This window comes from Agelaius phoeniceus, chromosome 8 (assembly GCF_051311805.1).
Source record: "Agelaius phoeniceus isolate bAgePho1 chromosome 8, bAgePho1.hap1, whole genome shotgun sequence".
Lineage (NCBI taxonomy): Eukaryota > Metazoa > Chordata > Aves > Passeriformes > Icteridae > Agelaius > Agelaius phoeniceus.
In genome coordinates this window covers 22,472,394-22,499,036 of record NC_135272.1, presented here as the reverse complement: position 1 = coordinate 22,499,036, position 26,643 = coordinate 22,472,394, and the positions used below count along the sequence as shown (strand labels likewise).

The 26,643-nt window shown below is 41.5% G+C and overlaps 1 protein-coding gene across 3 annotated transcripts in view; it reads left to right on the top strand.

The window, feature by feature from the left end:
• LRRC8D (leucine rich repeat containing 8 VRAC subunit D) overlaps positions 1–26,643 on the top strand; it is a 53,940-nt gene that overhangs the window by 9,615 nt on the left and 17,682 nt on the right. For 2 of the 3 annotated variants that reach the window (XM_077182270.1, XM_054637998.2), the window contains exon 2: positions 4,343–4,482. The exons of the other annotated variant lie outside the window; for it this stretch is intronic. The gene's annotated coding sequence lies outside the window, so the exon portion shown is untranslated. The remainder of the gene's footprint in view (positions 1–4,342; positions 4,483–26,643) is intronic. 3 annotated transcript variants of the gene reach the window in all.

Sequence of the window (26,643 nt, the reverse complement as noted above, 5' to 3'; positions counted from 1 at the left end):
CCTGAAAATAAAAACATGAGAAACATGCAAAAATACAAAAGAAAATAGTAATATTGAGGCAAAGAAAATGAGATAACAAAACTGTGGAGAGAAGTGTGAGTAAATGTAACACAAAATTATAAAGCGTGAGGTTATATATGCTGTTCTGCAAGTGGAAAGCGTATGAATTCTGTTTGTTTGAGGGTGCCTCATTCCAGAAACAAGGCTTTTGTGCTCACAGTGGAATGGCCAAGTTTTCCCTGTTTGGAGCTAGCTTGAAGCAAAGTATTGGAAAAAAATCCATTGCATGAAATGTAATGGGTGCCTGAAGCTCACGGGTTGAATTAGTACAAGCCTGGTTTTGCCTAATGGTTTGCACGTGCCTCATTTGTATTTCAAACTGCAGTGTGTCCATGTGCACAGTGGCCCGGGGCAGCCTGGAAACAGGCAGTGTGCAGCTGGTCAGCGTGAGGAGCAGAGTGCCCCTGCTCTGCTGTTCCTTCTGTGCACGAAGAGAGGATGGTGGCCCTCCACGCTCTCAGAGCTGCTGATTTCATGATGAGACTTCTTCAGTGTCTGATTATTTACCCCTTTGCTGTTTGAACTTGTAAAATCTTAGCTCTGGTTTGCTCTCTGCTGAAGAGTGTGATACCAGAGCTTGCAGCAGCAGCAGCCCCCTCTCTGCTGCCTGTGTCAAACAGTGAGTGAGCTGCAGCAGTGAGGGGGTTTGCCTGCTTCACCAGCAAGGTTTGATTTGTTGATGTCTTTGCTCTATTCCTGCTGTCTGCAGCAGAAGAGAGGAAGTGGGGAGGAGTTTGCACACAGCCTCTGGCTCATGGATGGGGGAAGAGGGGGTGGCCACCAAGAGAAGGGAGGAATTACAAGGAGCTCCCAAATTAAGCTGGGTGTTGGGTGTCATGTGAAAAGCAGGGCCTAGAATGGACAATGAGCTCTGCAGGGAGTGGCAGTGGGATCCTGTAGGCTCCCATGTAGCAGGAGCGGTGCCTAAGGTGCTTTCCAAGGGGAGTGTGGTTTCAAGACCAGCTGGAGCAAATTTGAGCTTGCACTGCTGTTGAAAGGGGAAGTCCTGCCTTCCAGCCCACCCTCAGCTGTGGGCTAGATGCCTTTCCCAGGCACATACCATGGAGAGAGCAGGAATGTTAAGTAGCAGGGTGGCCACTAATGAGCTTCAGCTAATTGCAAAACTTACTCAGAGATAGCAACAAAATCTGGTATTTATCTGGTTAGGTTACATGCTACTTTTGGCAGTATTTCTACAGGAGGTATCTCTGCTGGGGATTTTTCTTCTCTCTTGATGGCACTTTTCCTATGTGCTGGTTTGCTGTTTTTCTTAGGCAGCAGCAAGGGAGGAAGATGGCATTTTAACTGAAGAGATTGTCAAATGTCTGCTGTTGTCTGGGTACTTTGAGATATATGTAGAACTGAGAATTATTCAGCTGTGCTGAAATTAAACCTTTAATGACTGGAACTGCTTACTTATTTAATTAGCTGGGGTTTTGGGTTTTTTATTCCAAAATATCTACTTCTTCCCCAAAATACTGTGACTTCCCTCCTTTTCATTTCTTTACAGAATTCATAATGATTTGTTCTAAGTGAATTGTTCAGGGTTTTTTTTTCAGCCTGTTAACAATGATTATTTCCCTGTTAAAAGCATCAGAAGTATTGTTTTCCTTAATGGAAAAGATGTTTGATCAAGTGACTGTACAAATGGAGGCAGCCACTGTATATAGGACGTGGCATTTGGAGGTTGCATGTGTTATGCCTGAAGTGCCAAGTGCTTGGCTGTGATTCAGATGAAATTGGCACTGGCTGATGCCAACACCCCAATGTAAATGTGGTGTCTTTCCCTATGCTGTAGGGCCCTGAAAGAAAAGTATTGAAGTGAATGAGTGCCAGAGGGGATGAGGTGAAAAGAGAAGTGGTGCCTGTGCTCCTTATTTAATCTCCTTTGTAGCCACAGTCCCACATACTGACCATACCAGTGGGTGTGTGTTCTTGTATCAAAGCAGATGTTTCTGTAAGAAAGATGTTGCTTTGTTTTAATAAATGGAGGTTGTCACTTCAAAAGTGGGAGAGGGAGGTGAAGGAAGTAGCATAAAGTGAGAATTTGACAAATGGGATTTGGAGCAAAATCCATGAGGACTTTTGTTGGTAAGAACTGCAGGGAAGAATCTGCTGGTTTTGGCATTGCCCAAACATCTACTTAAGCACTGCTATGATTTACATAAGTTCTGCTTTTTCTCCTTTTAGATTGGTTTTTGGATTTTTTTTGTTTTCTTTTGTTTGTTTTAAACCAAAAATTTGTAAGTGTTTTGTCATTTGTCATCCTTTACATGTCCTCAGGTATAATCCAGTCCATGTGCTCAGCCTGTTCTGTGAAGGGGAGGGTGGTGGTGATGGACCTCAGCAGTATTTCAGATTGTGATTCAGCTCTTGAAGACAAGCTGTCCTGTTCTTCCCATGCCTTGCCAAGTGTGGTGGTGGTGCTGTTCAGCCTCTCCTGGCCCCTTAAATGCTGATACACTCTCAAAAAACACAGTCCTGCTTTGAAGGTGGGAGCTGCCTTTGCCTGCTGTTTTCAGAAGTGGTTGGTTGCCTTTGGGAGTGCTGCTGAGGAGGGATTGGAGGGCATGGTGAGCTCTGTTCAGGCCCTTCTTACATGGCTCCCTGACCTCCTGAAAAACAAGGGTTACAGAAACAGCCAAGGTGAATGGCCCCGTGGCTGTGAGCATTTTCTCTTAGACCTCAAGTATGATCCAAAGGTCTGTTCTGAAGCCTGCTTGCTCTAGACCCTTGGAAAGTACCTAGTCACAGGTTTTTTTTCCTCCATTTATTTAAAAACCTGGAGTCTCTGAAAACTCCAGTTCTGCATAAAAAGATTTGCTTCTCCTGAGACCAGTTGACTACTCGAAGCTCTTTCAAGAAGAAAAGTCTATGAGGCGTATTTTATTTGAGGATTTGACAGTGTTTTCCCCATCTCATCCTGGGTCTCTACTGCTAAGAAGAAACCTGGAACAGCAGGTTCCTGGTGACCTTTAAAATTATCTCAGTGGAAAGCCTGACACAGGGCTTGTTCCTGTGTGCTTCTGAGTGCCAGTGGGTGCCACCCCTGAAAAAGCCTCAGAGGAAAATTAAAGGGAGATTTGGGGGGAGGATGTGTTTGCATTTTTTTCTGCAGTGGTTTGGGAGCAGCTCAAGTGGGTGAGTGCACTGTTCTCGTTGCTGGGTGCAGACCCTTACAGCAGAACAGCTCTGCTGCAGGCACTGCTGGGCTGGGGGCAGTGGGCTGGGGGCTGAAGCAGGGGATGCAGCTGCTTGTCCCTGCCTGTGGAGCATCCTCTGCTCTGGAGGGCTGCCCCTGTACCTGGGGCTTGCCACCCTTGCAGTGAGCACCTGCTGCACTGGTATTGGCATCCTGGCACAGGGTGCTGTGGTTGGCAGTGCTAGGAATGCCCTGGGCACACAGCAGGGCAGCAAGGCAGTGGCAGGCAGCTGGCTGTGCACTGAGAATCCTGTAGAATCCTGCCTGTTGCTAAGGGACTCCTTTTGCATATGCAGCAACACTGGTTTATATAGCAGCTTTCCCTGTGTTTGTTGATTGGAGGCAATTACTGTAAAATACTTGATTTATAACAAGGCATACTTAATAAGCAGCAAAGTAAAATAAATATTCATGAATTACCTGCTGGAGTATGTTCTTTTTGCTGAGTCGTTGCTTTCCATCTATGTGCTCTGCACAGCCCTGGAACCTCTGGGTCTCTGGAAGTGAAGGCAGCTATGCTGGGTCTTAGCTGGTGGAAGTTTTGGGCTGAATAAGGAGGGGGACAATCCCACTTTTTCTCTATTTTATTCATCCCAGAGGATAGAGGTGTTTTCCTGAGATTTTTCCAAGCAGCTCATTTGACTCAAAGTGGTCTGCTTGCCTGGCATAGGGCTGTAATGCAGTAGTTGAAGTGTCATCAAAGTGTTTGTGTAAAACATGTGCACTATGCAGCTACCACATCATTGGGGTCTGGTCTGGCTTTTGTGGTGCTGTAGGGAGGTGATGATGTAGAAATAACAGTGCTCTTGGTTAAGTTAGGATGAGCCAATATGTTTAAGAAAATATGTGGGAAATGACAAAGTGCTCATTTGGGATCTATGCTCTTCAAGAACAGGACCGCTCATTTAGAGTAGTTCCAAAGTTATTAAAACAAAACAGTCTTCCCTAGAGATGAAGCACAGTCAGCAAAAGGATGAGTAACCTTTGTCTTCTGTGTTGCAGAGTGGCATTCCTCTGACCCTCACTACCATGACCACTTTATTTGGCCAGCCTGATTCACAGGAGTTTGTTTTTATATAGGAGGAGTCTGTGGCGCTTGTCAAAATGAGAAAGTGATCATCAGAGTGTGGCTTGGTATTCCTGCTGCTGGAGCCTTCAGGAGCCAGCACTCAGCCCTGCTGAAGCCAGAGGAGGAGGGCGGAGGAGCACAGCCTGATCAGGTACTGAGCCAGGAATGGGAAGGGTTCTTTGGTGCAGAGTTAAGTTATGGATGATCATTAGTTATAAAAAGTTACATTCTTTGGAAGGTCTTGTTAACATGGTGTGGTTCAATCAGGCCCAGTAAGGGCAGCCACATCCGTGGGCCTGGCAGGGGTGGGTATTACATGTCTGAGTTCTCTAACAGAGCTGAGGTGAACATAAATGCAACGCATTTTTGGGGGTGTTTGATTTGCACATCTAACGTGCAGTACTGCTCAGTACGTGTTTGCAAATACCATTTTCAGGCTTCATGTAAGTTGTGAAGAATGAGCCAGGAGTACTCTTAACAAATGTTTGAATGTTGAAGAGCAGTTTGATGTCTTGAGGGAAGGTTTTTCCCTCAGCTTTATTCTTTGTTCTAGTAGGGAGACTTCTAGCATCTAGCATTAGATGCTAGCTTTAGATGAGTGGTATGTTATGTGGGAACTGCAGAGCACAGAGGTAGCAGACTGATGGGTTTTAAGACACAACAAACTCTCTTTTCTTGTTATGTTTTTATTTGCTGAGATGTCCGTAACCATTCCTGGAAACTGGTATTTATTCTTGCTTTCACATCTTTCAGAATGTCATAATTGAGAAGATTTAGTTAAGTTCATCTAGTGTGAAGACAGAGAAGTTCAAGATTTTGATTTATTGTATTCGATTTGGGGTTTTTGTCTTACGTAACTGTACCTTCCAGTTTATGTGGAACTCCTGCTCTGAGGACCATGTTTTGAAAGGACTTCACATATTTTTGTGTACCATTAGAGATCCTTTATGAACAGGGCTAGTACTTATGTGGGCTTGTACAATGCTTGGGATGGCAGTGGCATGCAATTCACTGTTAGAGGGAGCATTCTATGAAGAGGCACAATGTTTTTTCACCTCAAGTGATGCTTTCTCTGCAGAAATACCAGCCTCTGTAGCTTAGACTGTCTGAATTTATTAGTCACATTTTTGTTATTTTTTTATTTATTGACACAGATAGAAGCAGTGAGAGTAGTTTAAAATCTGTTAAGACAATTATTCCTAATGTTCTAGAAGTAGTTTTCAGCTCTGTTTATATCTTTCCTGGTGTGGTTAAAAGATAGAGAGCTGATGGTGAAAGATAGAGAGCTGTGGTGAAAAGATAGAGACTCTTTTTACTCTTTTTCTAGCATCCATTGTGAATACTACACTCTTTTTTTTGTTTGGTGTGTTTTTGTTTTTTTGTTTTTTTTTTTTGTCTTGGGAAATAAGAATCAGCATTTATTTGATTGAACAACCAACTTCCTGCTTCCCAAGGAAGAGATAGTGGCTCATTTGCTTGCAAACATCCCTCCTGTGGAGAGTCTTTGTTGGGGAGTTAGAGGAAAGCTAGCAGTTCCTAGTGAAATAGCTGCATAGCAGGATGAAGAGGGATTATTGAAGCATTACTAGCAAATTCATGGCTGTGTGGAAGACCTTATGTACTCCACAGACGAGCTGACCTAAATTCTGCAGCCAGGCCTTACTGGTTTCTGTGTTGATGTGATGTGGCAGGCTGGATAACCTGCAGCAGATCTGGGGTTTGGAAAAAAAAAAAAGCAGAGGGAATACAGAGAAGATTTGTGTTTGAGTGGAAACACAGACAGGCATGCCTTTAAAAGACTAGTGACTTGGTCTTAAATTTTTTTTTGTTGTTTTCTAACCCACACTTCTCTATTCTTAGTATTGAGTATTTTTCACATAGTCTGTATTATAAGGATGCTCATTAGGAAAAGTGGAGATGTTGTTTACTCCTGGATGAGGAATATGTGGATGGATTTGCTCATAAGAGGCTTGGAGTTCTGAGATAGGTTTTAGTAAAGAAACTGTGCTAAGGATCTTATCAGCAGTGAAACAGTTAACACAACTGACACTTGAACTCTTCAGGAAAATAGGATTAGTATCCACTTGACATAAATGGAATGGCTTATGCTTGGGTTTCTAGGCGATGTTTCTTTCTCAAGATTATACATTACATGAAACATGACAAAACAATCCAAATAGAAAACAAAATTCCAGGTCTGTCACAGTCAAGTTGGTCAGTCTGACCTGCGTGCAGTGTTTTTGTGCTGTTACTTCTTGTAGTAGTGTTGTGACTTTGCAGTTTAGTTTCTGCTGGCACAAATGAGGTGTGAGGGCAGTTACTGCTTCCTGCCTTTTTCTGTACACATAAGCTAGACTGATGCAATGCTCTTCTTGGCTTTCACCCTTCCTGCTTGCTCACTTTGGTTACCTGGTCTCACTGCTTCCTTCTCAGGTTCCTCTACTGGTATGGGAGGAATTTTTTTTGCTAGTACTGCTTATACCCTGTTCTGTGAAAGGAACTGTTTATGCAGGCAGAAAAATTTTGCAATCACTAGAAGGACTTTTGCGGTAAGATTTTTACTGGCATAGTTGGGAAGCAAGAAAAAAAAATATTGGCTGATACAGTTCAATGAACAAAATGTTAAAGTGTGGCTAGGGGCTTTGCTGTGCAAGTGTTCTGGTCTGGTTACTGTGATGGAGTGTGTGTGTATTTATAAAACATTTCTGTCTGGAAACCTTTTTGTGGCAGCATAAGCTTTAAGTCTTGAATTGTTTTAGAGGAATTTCTGCAACTGCAGCATCCTGAAGTGCCAGGGGAAATAGTGATATTCTGAAACATTGCTGGCTTATTTTAGCTCACATTTCACTTGATGTGCTTTTGATTTGTTTTAAGAACAACTTGTCTGTATAAGCTATTTGTTTACTATACGCACATAATAAGCAGCAATGCTGACCTTTGACTGGAAACCAGAATGACTGCTGGTCCTGCTGCCCCACTGCCAGGAGCAGGTATGGAGAGGGGATTGGAGAGCAAGGGCTGTTTCCTGTGCGTGTGTTTCAATACCAGAAGCGGTAATTAGAAGCTTATAAACTTACAAATAAATTAAATTGATTGGAATTCCCTCCAAAATGATGAACTGGTTTTTGCTTGCATTAGTGTTATTGCCAAGGCGACCTCAAGGCAGAAGCAATGTTTTCCTTAGTAGAGATATAGATGTAATTTTGAGTAATTCTTTGCAATGAAAAAAACTTCTGTGTATCTTGCTCCAGTGTTACAATTTTCATGTTGGTTTATCTTTTCTTTCTTCCTGTCCTTCCAGCAGAATTTTCAATGTTATCATTAGAGACAGAAACTGAAAAATAACTGGAAAATATCTGGAGAATAGCCCCACTTTGGTGTTTTTTTACTGTTTTTGCTCTTGTATTTCTTTGCCTAGACAGGAGACTTGTCCATTACTGATAGCAAAGGGCAGTCCTCACAGTGATGGGTCAGTGAGCTGAGCTGCTTCCAGCTTGTCCTTCTGGAGCCTGACCCAGCCTGGCTGCGGGCGGTGGCACCGACACAGCACGGGGGAGGAAGGGGATGGCCTGGCAGGGCTTGTGGCCAGCTTGCTATAGCAGGGAAAAATCTGAGCAGGGTCAAAATGCAGCACTGCTCTCTTTCAGCCTTCCCTGGAGTAATGTCTTGTTGCATGGTTTTGTGTTCACAGACCTGTTCTGTACTGGATGTGTATCAAATTCAGTGGGCTGCAGTATTCTTAGCTGTATGTTTTGACATATTATGATGTTGTTTTGAAATACCTACCTGCTCTCAGTTCTCAACTGGAATCTCAGGAGGTGCCTTTTGGATAGATGGGAAGTGATTCTCAATATGTTGCTCCCCTAAGCATCATCTGTTGTCTTTGGTTGGTGATGCTGTTTTTAAGAAGGCAGCACCATCACAGTTCTTGTTCTCTCAGAGGTTGAGTGAACACTGGAGCACTAAATCAGTGTAGTGAGGTGCAGCATCAAAGAGTGAGGTCTGCCTGTCCTTGTCCATACCTGATTTGGTTTCAGGAGAGATGAAACACTCCCAGCAATTGAGAAATCACAGAAGAGATTGGACTGAGGAAAAGCTGACCTTTTCCACACTAGGTTTTCCTTGTCTAGATGGGCCCAACAAGACTTGTGGTGCTGTATTTGCACATGATGGTAAAGAGGACATACCATTAGATGTTGGTGACATTATTGCCTTGCATCTCAGATAGTAAAGATGGGGGAAGAGAGAGAGATTTGCAAGGAAAAAATGAACAAACAGCTCTTTGTTGCTCAATTATTTTAGTGCTTCTGTGGTTTAGCTGTTATATTGTGTTACTCTGTCCACAGCTTTTTATGGGTCTCTTTTGGAAAAATTTAAAATTTACATAAATAATACATTTTTCTAGTTCTATTTATTATTTCAAGTGTTAGAATATGCTTGCAATTATAACATTCCAATGCCTTTGGTGATTGGATATATAAAATCTGGTCTTTGTTGCTGAGCAATGAGCTCCCAAACTTTCTGCTTATCTGATTGCATTTCATGAAGTGGGTTTTGCTCAGTGTATTACTGGAAACATAGAAAAGTCTTCTATGCGTAATTAGAATTGTTTTGATCAATAAAGCATCAGTCTCTTTTCCATTCTATTAACTCTTACATTCTGCAGGAGCTGGGCAAAAAAAGTGATTTTTTTTTTTCCTGCTCATAAATTGAATCTACTACTTTTTTCCAGGCAGACTGCAAAACAATTTTCTTGGGGAGTTCAAGTAATTATTTAAGGAATATAGTAATTGTTAACATTACTGATATTTGAAACATTGGGGGAAAAACAATTCCATGAAAAGACATTTTTGAGAAAGGAAAACACCATACAGCCTCTTCCCCCAGGCCCTGCCATGTGCTGTTTTGAAGTTCCGTGGTAGTTAAGGGGAGCACTGCCCAGGTTTGGGTTTGGTTTGTTTTTTCCAATCTTTACTATGGCGGAAGCATCATAGTTTAAGGCTTTAGAGGCAGAGCTCAAATGCCACTCCACTATTTCCCCCCAAAACCCCACCAGATTGTTGCTTGTACCAGAGCTGCACTCTGGTGTCCAGCTGTCCTGTTTGCAACTGGATCTGGCAGTCCCACATGCTTTGCCTTTTTGGCAGGTCGTGTGTTTTGGTGACTTGCTGCCTGCCATGACACCAGGCTGAGATGCTGGTAGTGCTGCTGGAGGCTGGGAGCAGCAGACATTCCTGTGCCATGGGTGAGATGGGAAGCATTGGAAATAAGGATGCTGCATGGGGTTTTTCTTGAGGTGCAAGAAGTGGTGGGCTGTGATAGAACCAGACAGCCACCTCTCAAGTCACCACCTTTTGGCTGAGGGCTGATGGCTGTTTTTTTCCAAGTCTCTGTGCTCTCTATTCATTGGGCAGTCACTGATTGGTGGTAACTTGCAGTCAAGTTCACAGCAGTACTAGATTTTCCTTTTCAGCTCGGGGAATGAGATGGAGAGCTGCAGGTAACTTCTGCAGGATCTGGGTGAGTATTTGTGAAGGCAGATGTGGGTGGTGATGGAGCTGGGAGGTATCAGAAGGGAGAACATGGAACATAAAGCACAGCTAATTTTGCAGGAGTGTATTGGTCCACGCCTCTGGATTGTGCTGGCCTGGTATGTGTATTTAAACTGAGACAATCTGAAATTACTGGCTGTCAACTTGTTAAAATAATCAGGTTGCCAAGAACTCTATCATTTTGTTAAGCTTCATTTCAGATTTATTGCATTTTTTTTCACCTTTAATGGGACTAATTCAGGGGATGCAAACGTGAGGTTTAGCACACTAGTTCTACTCCCTGCAGTTCATTTAAATTTTCTTTTCATTTGCTTTTGCCCCCCTGCTCTGTCTCAACCAGGGTTCAGTCTGAAGGCAGCAAGTGAAAAAGTATTTCCTTCACTGAGAGGGTAAGTCTAGGTTGTAGGAGATGGGAAAATGAGAATTGGAGCTCTCATCCATAAACATTAAACAAAGCTTATTTCAACAGCCTCTTCTGTCTTTGTTAGAATAGTTGGAGGTATGCCAACCTAAAAAGCCCCAAACCTGCTTTGATTTAACTTTCACCTAGGTCTTTATGTGTCATGTCCTAATGAGGGCCAGAGCTACTTCTGTTTTCCTTGTGTGTTGGATAGCACTTTCGTACATTGGTGGTGGAACTTGGGTGGGTTTTTTGCAGTGCTATTGAGTTTCTTTTCCTTGTGTGGGTTGTTTAAATAGCTGTGCTACTGGGAAGACAAACACTTAAAATTGAAAAATATGATGAGGCAAGGGCTGTCAAGTATTATGCATCAGTTTTGTACTTTACATGCTGAGGTCCTGACCTACTTGAGGTCTCTAGGTACTTTTGCAGTGTAAGTGTTTAGCAATGATAAACTGCAGTGTCTGGCAGAGGGATTTGGTGTGCAAGGACACCTGAAAAAACAACCTTTAATCCTTTCCCTGAAATGAGCTGGTTTCCAGGTTTCTGTTTTTTCAGAGGAGTTGGACAGGGTGCTTCTATTCAGTGTGTGCTGGCATGATATTCAGTGGTCAGCACCTTGTTTTAATAGTTGTCAACAAAGTAATATTGATAGAGCTGACTTACTGGATTTTTTCCCTGCATGTGTGCCACGTTAATTCTTTGAATGTATTTTTTTCCTCATAAGTAATCATTATACCAGGAAAAGCCCCATTCACCAATAGCATCTGAAAACAGTAAAAAGAGCAGGAGACCAGAAAGCCCCCAGGTATCCCTAAACAGCAACAAAAAAATGAGCTATAATGTGGTCAACGGGAGAGCTGCTTGTAGCCAAGGGCACTTGCTAAGAGGGAGACAGATTATGAAAGCTCACCTTTTATCTTGGATTTTTGAATGAGGAAAAATGTAATTGTGTTCTCTAAATAAATGAGTGCAGTAGTTATGTTATGTTTTGTTCCTTATGGTATTAAATGGGTTGTTAATATTAATAGTTTCACAGCTTGTCACAAAAGGCCTTGGTGTTTATTCTTGGTTTTCTAGATAGTCTGATTACAGATGATGGAACTAGACAAGCTAAAGGGTCATGGCATTTTAGAAAGGGATTCTCTAAATGAATATCTCAAGGACCTTTTGGAGTTAGAGGTGTCCCCAAGATAAGCTGTTACTGATCTGAGGCCACAGATATGAGTGTTTCTTGCTTATTAAATGACCCAAATGTGAGTAGATGTGTATATGAATAAAAGGCTTTGTGGATCAGCACTGGCTGAAAATGTTTCTGAAGTTTGCATGGGTTAAACAGCGTTACTGCTGTTTTTTGACACCTTTTCTGCAATGTCATCTACCCCATTAACAGCATATTTAGGGGATGGACTTGTTTTGGTTCTGTACAATCAGAGTGCTCATAAGGAATGTGCATCTTGTTTTCACAGCAGTCATAGAGCAGTTCTCAGGAGCTGACTCACTGCTATTTTGTAAGCAGGGTTTGCCTGCCCGCCTTTTATGCGGTTCTGCATTTTTCCATTCCACAGTCCATGGCAATTTAGATCTTAAGTGTGCTGGTGCTAAAAAGCCTGCTTCCTGGAGTAGATCTTACCTCTATGTATGTGATGTGGACTTGGCCTAATTTGATACTAACAAAAATAATTTTTGATTATTTCACTTTTTTCTAGTTGTGTCTTAATCGTGTTATATTACAAAGGCACTTCCCCTGCAGCTAATGTACATGATCATTAACAAACAAGTATTAATGATTTGGGGGGAATTTTATTTAGTCTGTTAGTTATTGTTACACTGTCACACTTGCAGGCGCTTGTTTTCAAATTTTCCTGCACAATACTTGACTTGAGTTTTAGATTAATTGTCTTGTTCTACTTGCATTTTCACTGAGTTTTGCTATTGGGATGTCATGGTAGGGTGGGACTGGTAAAAATGGGCCACTGGAAAGATACAGAAGGAAGGCCTTGGAGGCTCCCTATAATTTGAGCATTCAAGTTAGAATTTCTAGTGTGTAGCATACCTTGAATAACACTGGTTTCCATTATTGACTTCCAGAATCACTTAAACTCACTCTCACACCTTAGTAACACTTTATTCATGGCAAGTCAGGTATTTTCTTGTGACTTTTTATTGTTTGCTTTTACTTGACTCAGATCATTTTTTTCCATGTTGGCATCTTTGGAGGAAGTAAAGTACCAGCAATCTTCAGTGCTGTCATGATTTTTATTTTTTAATGAAAAGCTTTTCTGAAAATAACTGTGCACCAATGTGTAAATCAAAGTGTTTTCACAAAGTACTGCTACCTTTGTAATTTTTTAATAGCTTTCCTAGGTAAAAGTTGGAAGATCAGATTGTTTTAATTGATGTTTTTGCAAAACATGTGTGGCTGGAAAACTGACAGTAGTCATGTGAATTTGTATTACTTCTGCATGATTAAAATCAACAGCAGCACTCTGGGCTGCTACTAGAAATATTTCAGAAAAGCCATACAGGAGAGACTAGGGGAGATAACCTAGCAGAGACTTTTTTTTCCTTTTCCTCATATTCTGTGGTAGCTCCAAGGCTGAGTACAGTAAAAGGGGAAGATGTAAACCATTCTTAGGGCAAAAGGGTGAAGTGATGCTGGTTTTCCTGGTAGTAGCCAGAAGGCTGCGGAGAGGGGAGAAGCAATAGGAAGCTCTTTGTTTCCTGGGTGGGGTTTCACATTTGCCGCTGGTCAGTGGGAGCCTGATCCGAAGGCACCGGGCGGGTAGAACGCAGCACCTTCCCTGGCAGCTGCTGGACTTCAGCCTGGGTGTTCCTGCAGGAAACTCCACCCTCTCCTTCTATCTCTGGTACGTTTTCTAAGCCTTGATGTCGTCTTCTCACTGCTGGCAAAAAGTTAATGTGTGGGAGATATGCAAATGTGTTGTAGTGTTCTGATATAATTTTAGCACAGGGAAAGAGCAAGCTCTGTACATAGGTATCACTAACTGAGCTGCAGTCTTGCAGCTCAGTTTGTTTAGTAGAGCTGTCAAACTTTGAAAAGAGATTTGCATGGATGTGGGGTGTAGGATCAAGTTCATAATTTTGTAAACTTAAAAAGTAGCTTCTATCAGTCCACAGTTCTCTAAATTCCTTCACAGACAGCAGAAACTGTCTGGATGAATACAGAAGAATTGTATAACTCAATGACACGATAATTGAGGATTTCTCATTATGTGAATCCTCTTATTATTTACAGTGTATACTGTCGCTGCAAGAATACTGGCCTTGCAGTGAATAACTGAGGTGGACTTTAGTGGACTTTATCTTCTCTTGTTTCTCTCAATGTAAAATTCTAAATAAAATTCTGTTTTACCTTTTCTCTTTTTTTCTTTGTGGCTTGGGTTTTTTTTTTTTTTGGTTTTTCTTTTTGGTGGGGGAGGAATTTTTCTTTCCAGGTATAATGAGGGCTTGATGATCTTGTGAGAGAGGAATGAAACTACTAAAATCCTTTCTCATATGCACAGGGTTAAGTATTACTCAGGAGGGTAATGTTCCAGTGGAATTGCAGTCTCCCCATAACAGTTTAGACTTTGGTAAAGCAAGTGGATGAGTCATTGCACGGATTTGATGGCTGAAAAGATTGATTAATAATTAATTTAAAAACAAGATGCCCTTTCCTCTGTGTCCTTGCTTTCAGCCATTCAAAAGATCATCAGATTCCCACATGTAGTTTAACATTTGAGTACTAGGGACGTGTTTACTTTGATGTCTTTCCCTGAACTGAAAATGTTGCTTTGTCTTTGCTTTTGCTCACACATTATTTATAGAGATATAAATGTCAAATTTGATTCAAGTGTTCTGATGAGGTTACTGCACTTAGAAGGAGCCAAATGTTCCCATTTGGTGTGCTAAGGTTATACTTGCCTCATGACCTTTTTGAGATACAATGGTCTACCAGGTGCTTCATGGGTAATGGCATTCCTGATTTTCAGGAATTCTCACATACAGGTTCTTTGCTATTCTTCAGTAGACATTTGTCAGTCAAGGATTTGTATTTCTACAGGTTTGCATTTGTGCTGGGTGTCTAATGGGAAACCTGTGGTTTCTAATAGGAAAATGGGTCCAGGGTGCTTTCTAGCCTTTATGCTGGGATAGTGATAAAAGTAAAGATGCTGCTGACTGCAGTGTAACCCTGAAAGGATGTAACCCTCAAAACGAGCCCTTTGAATTCAGTTAAATTAGCATAAATAATGTCTATTTGAGAGGGGTTCAACAGCAGTAGGTCAGAGATATGGGGTCAATCAAAACCAATCCATGAAAGGCACAGAAGCTTCAGCAACCTTTTGGAATCCTTTAAGGTGAATTGATACCCTCTTGAGTGCTCCTGTCTGGGGGCACATCTTTGATACAAGATAGGTCTTGTGACTGTGATGTTAGAAAAGGTAATAACCTGTGTTTTGTCTTTTTTGGTTAATTAAAAGCATGCTATGTGCAATCCTTGTCAATTTAGGTAATGAATCGTGAATATTTAGTGCATGGCACATGTACATCAAGACATCTCTGTGCTGACAGTGTATAAAAAGCCACTGTTGAAACTTTCATTTTTACTTATTTATAAGAGTGAAAGGTGAATGAAAATGTGTAATAATCTTACCTTGAGCTGTTGCTATCATTCATAATTTAAACCTGAAATGCTTCACATTTTCAGTGTAATGATTCTCTTAATCATTAAATTCTGAACTATGGCTTGGCTGATTCTCTTAATCATTAAATTCTGAACTATGGCAGGCTTCTGTAAAAAGAAAAAGGCTGCCAGATATTTGGTACCAAGATGTAGCTACAACCTTCTGGTGTTGGTGTTTGTGACATTGCATGTTGTCAGGTATCTAAGGTACAGCAGCTGACACCTTGCACTTTACAAAGCCTCAGTCTTTGAAGATCTAAATTTTCCAGCCTGCAGATAATGAAATACTTTGGCCTCCTTTAACTGTGAATGTTATTTTACTGTAGTCAAAAGTTAAGATTTAGTTGCACTGCTTTACAAATGCTATATAATTGTTACTGCATATTGCAGAGTTACTATGAGTAGGGATTTTGGCCTTTGCAAGGATAGCATTGGGGTTAGATTTCAGGAAGTTTTGTAAAAAGAGGTTGTTTCTTGACCTTTGTGATAAAACCACCATTTGCCTGTGCACAGAATATGGAAGGAGAAAGCTCTCCCTCCCACTACCTCTTTAATTTGTGTTAAAAGCACTGAAAGTAGGAAATGTGGAGATGAGATTTTGGCTGCAGGGAAGAATATGTAGTCTGATTTATAAAACTAGACCTTCTTGAATGCTTGTTTTACTCCAGCAAAGCCTCCTTTGGTAAACGTCATGTGCAGGATTGAGTGGGTGTTCACCTGCTGGTTTGTCGAGAGAGGAGGACAGGAAAGCAGTTTGCTCTTGAGGGGTGCTGGGAAGAAGTGGATGATTTCACAGCCTGAAGTATATAAAACTTGCTCTGGTGTCAGTATGGGCAGTGGAATTTGACAAGAAGTGGGAGGGGAGAAGTGTGTGTGACTAGGGTGATACTTGGTGTTCTGGAAGGAAGAAGCAGGGTCTGGAATTCATAGTTTGACATTTTTGAATGTGGGAAAGAAGCCAAAGGAAGCTAGTGGGTGTTGGGACATGACTGATTTGCTCCAGTTTACAAAGTAGGTGTGGACAGCAGAACTCAGAAGGACAGCAAGAAATCACCAGGATTTGTTTTAACTGAAGGGGCAAAAAACTGCCAATGGAATGGTCACCCAAGGCACCCTGAGCTGCTCTAGGTCCTGATGTTGGAGCCTGGCAGTGCAGCTGTTTTCAGCTCACAACTTGAGAGCCACTTTGCTCTGAATTACTGCCATTGGGAACATCCTAAGGCAGAGAAGTCCCTGAAGAGAAGCAGTTGCAGTTCCATTGGCTTTTTCTCTGGGATCACTGCGGGACCCCTGGATGAGTGAGACAGGGGTCAGAGATGGATTGGTGTTTCCTCCAGGCCTTATCAGATTTGCCTGCGGAGAGAGATTTGTGAGTTGAGCAATGGTGCTGTAAGAGGATTCCAAGGCAGAGCGGGTGAATCTGGCTACTGGAACTTGCCCTAAGGAGCCAGACTCACCAGGGCAGCGTGCCTGAGTGTCTTTGTCCAGAGCCTGTGGAGTTAACATACACAAAGTATGTGGCCGGGCAATCCTTGTGCATTAACTTTGGTAGCTTTTGTAAGGTATCTCCTGTTAATTACCTTGCTGTTGAATATGTGAAAAGTAAGATTGGGAGTTTTTTTTCTTTCTATTAAGCTGAACTAGAAATAGTCCCTATGGGTTTTGAGGCTTGGACACAAGAACATTACTTATCATGTGGTGTCACATCAGCTGAAATCCTCAGACAGTAAGGCTGCTGGGTTTCCCGACACTTGCCTTTCTCCTAGTCTGTCACAATTCTTCCACCATTCAGACTGGCATTTCTTGTATGTTTGGGTTACGGGTTACCCCCATAACAAAGCTTGTGAAACATGACAGTCTGTGAAAAATAGTCTGTAATGTTCCTTCAGCTTTTCCACTGGGATAATTTTTCACATGTACGTTTGCATTAATAGCAGCTGGCTTCTAGTTAATAAATACAGTGCCCTGTGAAATTAATGGGTTATTAGGGTTGCATGGGTTCCTACAGTGCCCTTAGTGCTGCAGCTTTCACTAGCTAGCTGTGCCTTTGCTTGTGTGCACAGCAGACTTGTTTACATGTTAGGAATATGCTAGAGGCAAGGAGAAAGGAACAGCTTTAATGTGATGCAGCTTAGATGCTCTGTGGGGGAGGCCTCAGAATTGTTCATAACAGGATCAAATGTCAATCAGTGTTTTGAGAAGAATAAAGTTACTGTTTATGAGAAAATTAAAGAATAGTATATTACATGCTTTTCCTCCATCTATTTTTGACCCTGTCTAGGAAAATGTCCCTCTCCTGTGGTTCTCTTGAGCCCTGTAAGAGTATCAGTGATGCCTAGGAGAAGGATCTGTGCAGACCTCTCCTTTTGGCTCCAGCCACTCCTCTGGGCTGCCTTTGGTAAGGAAACAAGTAATATGCCAGCCAGCTTCTTTCAGCTCTTGCATGGAAAGCCTGGTGATCGTGTTGCTGAGGATGCTGCTAGAACATTGTGGTTACTATTAAATTTCTTCTACAGGCACATCTGGGGATTTACTGCTCTATAGGGTAAGAAAACAGTTACTCTGACATCAAGCCATGAACATGAGAAAATGGCTTCTCCCTCATAGCAAGGGAGGAGAGAGAGAAGTGGAGAAGAAGACAGCTGTAAACCTCCTCCTCTCCCTCCAGAGCTATTTTTTGCCAGTGACAGAGAATGGTGGGATGAGCAGAGCTGATCTATATCTGCAGCAGGCTGTGGCTCTGATCTGAAGATGCATCCCCAGGAAAAAACAATGAGAGCTTAAGCTGCGGGGGTGGGAGCATCTGAAGTCAAAGCACTTCTCTGCTGGTTCTGCACCTGCAGTTTCTGTTCCAAGTTGCTTTGCATTGTAGGCAGGTGATGCTTAAAATTTGTCAAGAAGGGGCTATCACATTTTGTCTTAGATTATGCCCCATGTGCCAAGCTGTTAGGGCAGCAGGCTGGGGTCTGGAAGAGCAGCTGGGGAATGCAGCTTGGGCAGAAGGGGTAGGGATGGGGAGGGAAGGGCTGGAGAGGAATCATGGATAATTGTGTCAGAATAAAAGGCTTTTCAAGCCTAGGCTATGTGCCTGCTAGAAATGCTATTCTAAAACCTTGCAAATACACAGTCAGGAATTTCATTTGCCAGAAATCAAGCTTTTCTGATTGTGTGGCTTCTTGCATTCTTAGAATGGTTTGGTGTTGAACCAGTGTCCTGATATGTTGTGTTGTCTGAGCCTGTCTCCCAAGGGAGGTATTTTGGACAGTTACTCCCAAGTAAATTCTGTGTGTCATTCTGGAGTTAAGGGCTTGTCTTCACATGCCATTAGGAAATCCTTCAAGTCAGCTCAAGGTGTGAATTTAAAGTGAATTGCTTCAACTGTTCTACATCTTTGAGGCAGAATAATTGAGAGTCACTCTGATTCTGAAGAAGAGCATCAGAAGAAGGTCTCAAAGAGTTTAATCAAATCAGTTTTTTAATTTGCATGGTTTTTGTCTTAAGAATTAATCCAAAGTGCCTTATGCAGACAAAGCCTCAAAGTGGATTATATTATATGGGAAGGCTCTTCTTAAGGATTTGAGAGGGTTTATGTGGATGTAGATGTTTTACTAGTTAAGAATAGCACTTGTATTTTAAAGTCACCTTGTACTTTCATCTGAATTAATTTTTCAACCTTCTGACTCTGCTAACCTTAAGCAGAAATTATGAGAGGATGTGAACTGACTTAAGGCTTTGCAATAGACCTTTAAAGATGCCATCAGCAGCATTTTAAAGCTGTCACTAGCCATGTAACGACTGAAAATTTCAGTAGAAACTTCTAGTTCATGTATTTAATCTTTTATAGTGAATGGAATGCCCTTTAGTGGATAAAACTGCTGATTTCTTCTGAGATTTTCTAAGCTGATGGGAGGAGAGTGAAGGAAATTAGAGGAGTACAAGCTCTCTGAGGAAATCTTAGAGTTCCACCCCAAACTGAAATTCTTCTCATCCCATACAAAGTTTTTTTTCAGGGAAAAAAACAGGGAACTTTAGCAAAATCTGGGTAGTAGAAAAAGGCTGAGTGTTCTGTTATCTGAGGCTTTTGGCAATCTGCATAGTTATGTTTACCTCAAGCCTGAGAGGAAGGGGCAGAGGAATCTGGCACAGGGGTTGTGCACTTCGGACTGAACTGTCTGTGCAGACTGGCAGTTTCGAATATTTGCTGCCTAATTCAGGAAGAATTTGTTGGAGAAGTCATGGACAGAGCTCTCTGTTTTGCATTTTAATGTACTGCTACAGTCTTTTTTTCTTCCTTCTTTACTTCTCTTCCTTTTTTTAATAAGAAGAGGAATGTCTGAATTACTGTAGCTATTTTTCCTTAGTCATTTTCAGTTGTACAAAATAAGTTGCAGTGGCTGATGTACAGCGAGAACACAGATTATTGCCTTTTCAGTTACTGAATGTAGACTTGTGAAACACAGGAAGGAATTTCTAATTAAACTAAATTCATGCAAGTATGTGTTTCAGCAACCATGTGAGATTAAGTAGAAAGGTCCATCGTGTATGTTGAACTGCAGAATTCCATCTGTAGAGTGCTACTGCCATGCTTTTAGAACACATAATAGAACACCGTGTCTGGATAGTTAGCATATTATTTAAATAAGGTTGTGAAAATTGAAGGTTCTGAATGTTTTTCTTACTGTTGAGGCAATTATAAAGTCAAATGTTGCTATTTTCTTGCTGAATACTTTTATTGCCCTATGAAAGACTTGGTTCTAGGACTAAGGACTGATTGTGCATGAAGGTTTAATTGACAGGATGGTCAAATCCAGGCAGAGCACAGATGCCTTCACGTTGGGCAGATGAGGGATGTTGCATCTACACTCTGAGTGCACGGGCTTTGCAGTGCCTTTCTTGGCTGAGGAGCAGTGCAGTTTCTGTGCAGTGTCCCACTGGGACCAGACTTGAGGTGAGCTCATTGTGCCTTGTTCATCAAACAAGCAGCAGGTGGCTGGGCTGTGCAGAAGCTGTTAACCTGAGTGAGGGTCAGGCTGATGGTAGGAGTCTGAATTTGTACGCTGTCCAGTCTGGTTGACTTACCAAATTGGGTACTTGGTAAATTCCTCATCTTTACAGTCAAGGACTAGATTTTGAGGTGCTTTTTAGAGATGTCTGAAATGGCTGATCAGTAAATGTTAGGTTTGTTTCCCTTTGTACACTCTGGTTAGTTTTGTTGCTTCCAGAGTGCCGAACATCCTGTTGGCATCATGGAAAGCTGCTCATGGAAATTTAGCCCTCTGCAGGTCAATTCTTGTTTCAGGTCTTCAGCTGACGAAGCTACTGTGGACTTTGTTATCACACAGTTAGAAGTTGGTTGGTTGCCATGGGACCATCGAGTGTGACCCATTTATGTAAAGGATAGGCAAACAGCAAACAGCCCCAAAGAAATTGCACTTAATGCTGCAAAAGAGCATATTTGTCATCACAGAGAACTCAATGTCATTGTAGAAAAAAAAAGTGAATGGAAAACAGATCTTTGTAACAAGCTGCTAAATAGTCCAAAATCTGAAATTCTGGTTTAAAGAAAGAAGACATCTACACTAACAGCCCTCTGGTTTCAGGACACATCTAGAAATTTAAAAGAAAAGCCAGTAATTAAGGGGAAAGTGGATATATGAAATTAGGAGTTAAGGAAGCAAGTTAAAGAATTAACTGAATATTTTTTACAGCTCAACTATGTTAGAAATAATTCAAATTACTAGACAGAGATACTAAAGTAGCTCATGCAAAAAAATAGAAATATTTATTAATACTCTTCCATATTTTGGAAGGTGTAGAATGTGATACCATCAGTGTAATTCCAAAAGAGAATTAAGTCTAATTTAAAAGTCTGTAGGCATGCAGACAGTTTTCAATAACTGTTGGTATTGGGGGTCTTAAAACCAACTGTGCTGGAATAGACAAGGAAAGGGTGGGAGACTGACTTAATCATAATCTGGGTAGTTTGAAATTATCAGTCACCGAAATACTGAAAAAAATGAAAGCAAGCAGGACTCTGACATGTAGTAAAGCTGTGTCTTCAAAGGCATCTGCTGCAAGGGGGATGGAGACAGTTCAACCCATTATGGTCCTCTGCTACTCCCTAGCTCCTTCTAAGTGCTGTCTCTCGTTCCTTCTCTCAGCAGCTGCAGAGTAGTCAGAGAGGACTGCTGTGCCCCTTGGGGACTCCTGTCCTGACATGTTACTGCTCTGTGATATTGCAAAAGTACACGAATTAAGAACTGACTAACTGATGTTTGAAAGTTAGTCACTTCTGGTGAATCATTGTCAAACAGAAATGCTTCTAGAAATCTTGTTTTAAGGATTGAGGTGAGGGCATATTCCATTGAACCTTTTCATCAAGTAGCTAGAGACAAGGGCAGGATCTGTACTGATAGAATGGGCAGGCCATATCACACCAGGCAGTGTGGTAAACAAGGACAAAGCAGCTTGGACACCAGAATTCACACGGCCTGGTGAACTGTAACAATCAAAGGTGCAATTTGATATAATCTGTAATATCATGGGGCCTGCAGGTCTTGCACTTCAGTATAGTGACAGAATAGTGACCACTGCTTGGGGTACAGTGTGAGTCAACAGCTGGACATGACTGCTGTCTTGCAGGGCAGCAAAGGGGCATAACTGGGGGTAGGAGGGGCAATGGGAGGAGGAAGGTGAATTGTGTACAGTTCTGAGATCAAGAGGAGCCTGTTGAAAATGGGAGTGAGTTCACATAAGTTAGAGAAGGTATTTGAAGGCTGACTGGTGTTCCACAAGGCGAGCCTGAAAGGCTCATTCTGTTGCTGGGTTTGTTGTTTCTTGATAGATAAGTGGAGGAACTTAATAATTGGTGGGAAACACCTTCTGAGGGAGAGCACGCTGGAGGCTGAAACGCAAACAGAAGCAGGCATGACACAGAACTGATGGCTGGGAGCTGCAATCAGGCAATTGGAAATAAGTGCATTTGTAACGGTGAGAGAGCGTAAGTGCTAGAACAAATAAATAACAGAGGAAAGTGGTGAGCTCCACCCAAAATGTTCCCAGGGCTGAAAGATTTTCTGGAAGTGTCCTCTGTGCTAAATACAGGAATTATTGAGAGCAGTGGTATGTTATGTCAAACTAACTTCAGTAAGTCATGGATGGGACTATACAAACCTGCAAACCAAACTGTTTTTCACATGTGCTTCATAGTTGAGCTGGCCTCTCTGCTAGAAAGTGTGTATATATATACACACACATATATATATATAGAGCATATGTGTGTGTGTGTGTGTAGTTCAGGAGAGGCACATACATGGGTGGTGCCTCTTGGCGTGAGATACGTAGCTCCTTTGTTAAATATTTCAAGAGCAACTGAAGGAATTGAAATCCACAAGTGGTGACCAAGAGTTTCCTAACCACGCATATGGTACTTCATGGACTCAAACTGGGAAACATGAGTGCATTTCCACTCTGCTTATGCTAGGAAATAATTGCTGTCTGCAGGGCAGACTAACTTGTGTGTAATGCTGTCTGAACGCTTCTCTCTCTGGAACTGACCTTTCTTGCATATGGCCAGTTTTGGACTCTTTGCTGCTCTTCTCTTGTAAAGCAGCAGCTTAGATCTTTCTACTCCTCTTCTTCAAGGTGCATCTAAAGGAGTGTTGAGGAAAAGTAGAACAGAATGGAGTAAGTGCGGCAGCACGCTCACAAGCAATGAGTTTATGAGTAATGGTTGGGTGTGGTTTGTTTTTTTTCTTTTCTTTTTTAAAGTGGACAGTTAATTTCTGAAACTCATTGCTACACGATACCATTACGGATAAGAATCGATAGGATTCTGGGAAGGATTAGACACCCAGGAAATTATTTCTTTAGTTTCACATAAATATGAGTCTGTTCTGGGCTTATAAAATAATTGGTAACTGTGGGGTCTGATGTAGTGGACTGATTATTGTATAGCTGTTTACTAGGAAACTTCTTTTGCTGTATCTGTTTCTAGCTACTTTCACAACAGGAACTGGTGATTCAGAGTTCTGTTTCTAGATTTAATATGAGAAGGAGCATAATTCAGGCTGAAGGAACACTGAGGGTGTGTGTATGAAGGGGAGGTGGTGATAAAGGGAGAATGCACCCTGTGTGCTAAAATGTGTCATTGTGCCTCTGATTGCAGGGCATACATGCTGATACACAAACAGAATATGCATGCATCAGAGCAGCAAACTGCTTTTTGACCACTCAGCTTTTCAGTGACAATATTTTACAGTATTTCTCTGTTGTATGATCTGCAGGGAAAATGAAGCATCTTTGACGATTGATACCATCAGAAGTGGAGAGAGAAATAGAGCAAGGAGATTTAAGTTATGGAAAGAAGATTTAGCTGTGTTTTTGTCAGGCAAAAGTCTTCCATTTCCTTTGTAATTACCTCTCGACACTTGTTTTGGAGAAAACTTCTCTCTGTTCTTAAATGAAGAGTTACAGATGCTGTAATTTTCATTACTTTTTTCTTTTTCCCTTCCCAAGGTTACATGTAGGTGAGACAGGCACACCCAGAACTTTATTTGTTGTGACAGTTGCATCTGGTAAATAGAACTGGACAGGAAGTATTGATGGGAATGTGCAGGTACAGGCATAATGACTGTGAGGGCTGTTCCACTGTTCCTTCCCTTTCATGGTTTCCAGGCCCGGGGGTAGCTGCTCAGCACTGTTAGCAGTGTATGCCTCGGTGTGCTCTTGAGATGTCACTTGAAGAGCAGAGAGCTCCTCTGTGTTTGTCACTTGTCCACACAGAAACACATGGACGTGATCAAAAAAAGAAGGTCAGCTCTGCACGCGTTTTGCAACCCACGTCTGTCCACCACCCAGGTTTTGGTGGAAAGTAATCTGCAGGATTATAGAACAAGAACATGAGAAAAATGGTGATGTAGTTAAAGTTTTAAAACTTGAGCAGGTTCAAAAGATGAAGCATTTTAGCTTTGTTGTCCTTGTAGATGGGAATGTTATTTTGTTGTCACGCCATTTGTGGCCCAAAGATGGGGACCAGTGAGCAGACTTTCTCTGAAGTTCTTTGCAAGGATAAAAGGAACACATCAGCCCTACCTCTACAGGCTGCCTTTATAGCTTAATGTAGCACTAATCTGGCAAAGAATCGAGTAAGGATACTGGACTGTGAACAGAGGAGAACATGATGTTGAAATCATAGATGCTATGAATTGGCTCGTAAGAGCTGCATCAAGAAACACAGTGAATTGTGATCTTTTGTGGCTTTTGTATGACTGCCATATTTTTCCCTGCATGCAGTCATTCCAACACAAGTAAAATTCTTTGTTGTAGAAAAGCTAAATATTTTTGAATGCTGAGTCTGAAACACAGATGATATACTGCAGCAAAAGACTCTCATGGGATGTTTTTACGAGATGGCTTTTATTTGTTAAATGAGTTTTCAGTAGTTCCTCAGTACATGCTATTGTATTGTTTGTGTGATGCCTTACAGTGTCACTGGTCTGATCTGGACTGTGATGACTGAATAAATTGCATCATTTGCTGACTGTGGAAAGATGGCTTGATCTGTAAGACACATTTGTGTATATGTGCATTTTGTAATGTAATAGTAATCATAAATTAAAGATGTTCGGTTAATGCCAAATACGAGCTGTATTCATAACTCTTGCTGTTCTTGTCTACCACAAGATTTCCAAGAGTCAGAGAGGATCATAGAGGAAACTGAAGCTGCTTTTGTACTTTAAGGGGGGGAAGGTAATGAAATAAGTTATGTCCTCTAAGACATCTTGAAAATGGAGACTTTTAAGTGGTCTTTGGGCTTCTACCAAGGAGCATGCGGCTGGCATTTAGGTTTCGTGCATTAGAGGAAATAAAACACTAGAAATCCCTTGGCTTTCATCCACAGAGAAATAGCTATACTTTGCTGCTGTGTTTTGGCCATGTTGTGTTTTGGCAGGGTTATGGTAATTTATAATTTTATGTCCTGTGGGTTTTCAGTGACTTAGAATTACTAAGAAGAAGTAGTTTGCCCGGAAGTGGTTGGTGAGATGGTGTTACAGTTGGCAGGGAGACCTCCTCCAGGACTTGGAGGCTCAGAGCCTGTAGTGTGTTGTGGCTTTGACAGTGACAGATGTCACAGAGGAGGACTGGAGGAAACCATAGGAGCTGGCCGTGGAGTTGCGATGTGGTTGGTTGTTCCTTGCCGATCCTTGCCTTGGATGATAGAGGTGTACACCTTGTAATTAAAAAGCTCAAGTGCAAGTCTCACTAGGAAAAGTTGAATATTTTATGTTAATATGATTATGCTTTTGCTCATTGCTAAAAACCTTCCAATTTTGAGTCTGTGTTATAGTGAAGATTTACTGAGAGCTCTGTTCAAATTGCAGCTATTCACAAGCAGCAACTTAGAGGCAAGAAATCATTTTATATAAGTTAATTTCAAGTGGTGCTATCCTCACATTATTTTTGTTAACTGAAGGCAATAAAGATTCTCTAATAAATGAGTCATAATAGCATTATTGCTTGAGATCTTGTAGTCTAATCCTGTTGGCCTTTACCTCCATGACTGTTTTAACTTCTGATGGGAATTTTGTTTCTGTTTTAAACCACTTCATGATTACTCATTTCATACAGTCAGTTGTTTCTCTCCCCTTTAGGGGTAGAAGTAAAACTTTATTTACATCTTGCTTCTCGTAATTTGACAAAGGAAGGATCAGTGAATATGGCTGTGTTCAGTAAGTGATTCTATGCAGAGCACTAAGGAGAACTGTACCCAGACCAACTATGTGTGGAAAACTTGGCTGAACTCCCAAAGGAAGAGTTTCAGTAACTGGAGAGAAATGGTTTTATTTCTGAATTGTACACCTGTATGGAAATACCAAAATTCCCTGCTACTTTGTATCTTTCAATAATACATTTTTTCAATCACTTTTCATAGTAGAGTTGCATGGTAACGAAAAATTCCAACACACTGCCGATACTTGAAAACTTTTTTTAGGATGACTTTACTTTGTGATTATCCTGAGGTCAAAGTGTTACTAATGTAGAGACTAAAAGATTTATTAACGAAAAATTCCAACACACTGCCGATACTTGAAAACTTTTTTTAGGATGACTTTACTTTGTGATTATCCTGAGGTCAAAGTGTTACTAATGTAGAGACTAAAAGATTTATTTCGATTTCTAGCCCATGGCAGAAACTTAAAGATTCTTCCTCTTCATAACTGGTCAGTCTTGAAACTTTGCTTTCCTCAACACTCTACTCTGTGAAATCTGATGCAATTCAACTGAATTTTTGGGCCATAATCCTTTTGAAACAGGATGACGCACTGTATAATGCAGTAGGGCTTTGCGATAGATTAGGGAATTGAACCTTTTATGCACTATAAATATCAAGTCCTAGCAGAGTGTAAGTCAAAAAAATCACCTTTTTTTTTGTTTGCTTGTGTCAATTTGAAGAAACTGACCAAGACACAGGAGCTGGAGACGCAAGGAACATCCAATTCAAGTGTTGTGGAAGGTAGTGAGTGGCATCTGTGAGACAGACAGAGTGTCCCTGCTGAGTCAGGAGCAGGATTGTCAGAGTGCTCTGTCTCATACAGGATGCTTTAACCCAACAGGCAGCACAGTAAGCTATTAGCCATGTTTCAAGAATAGGCTGCAACAACAGTGCCTACT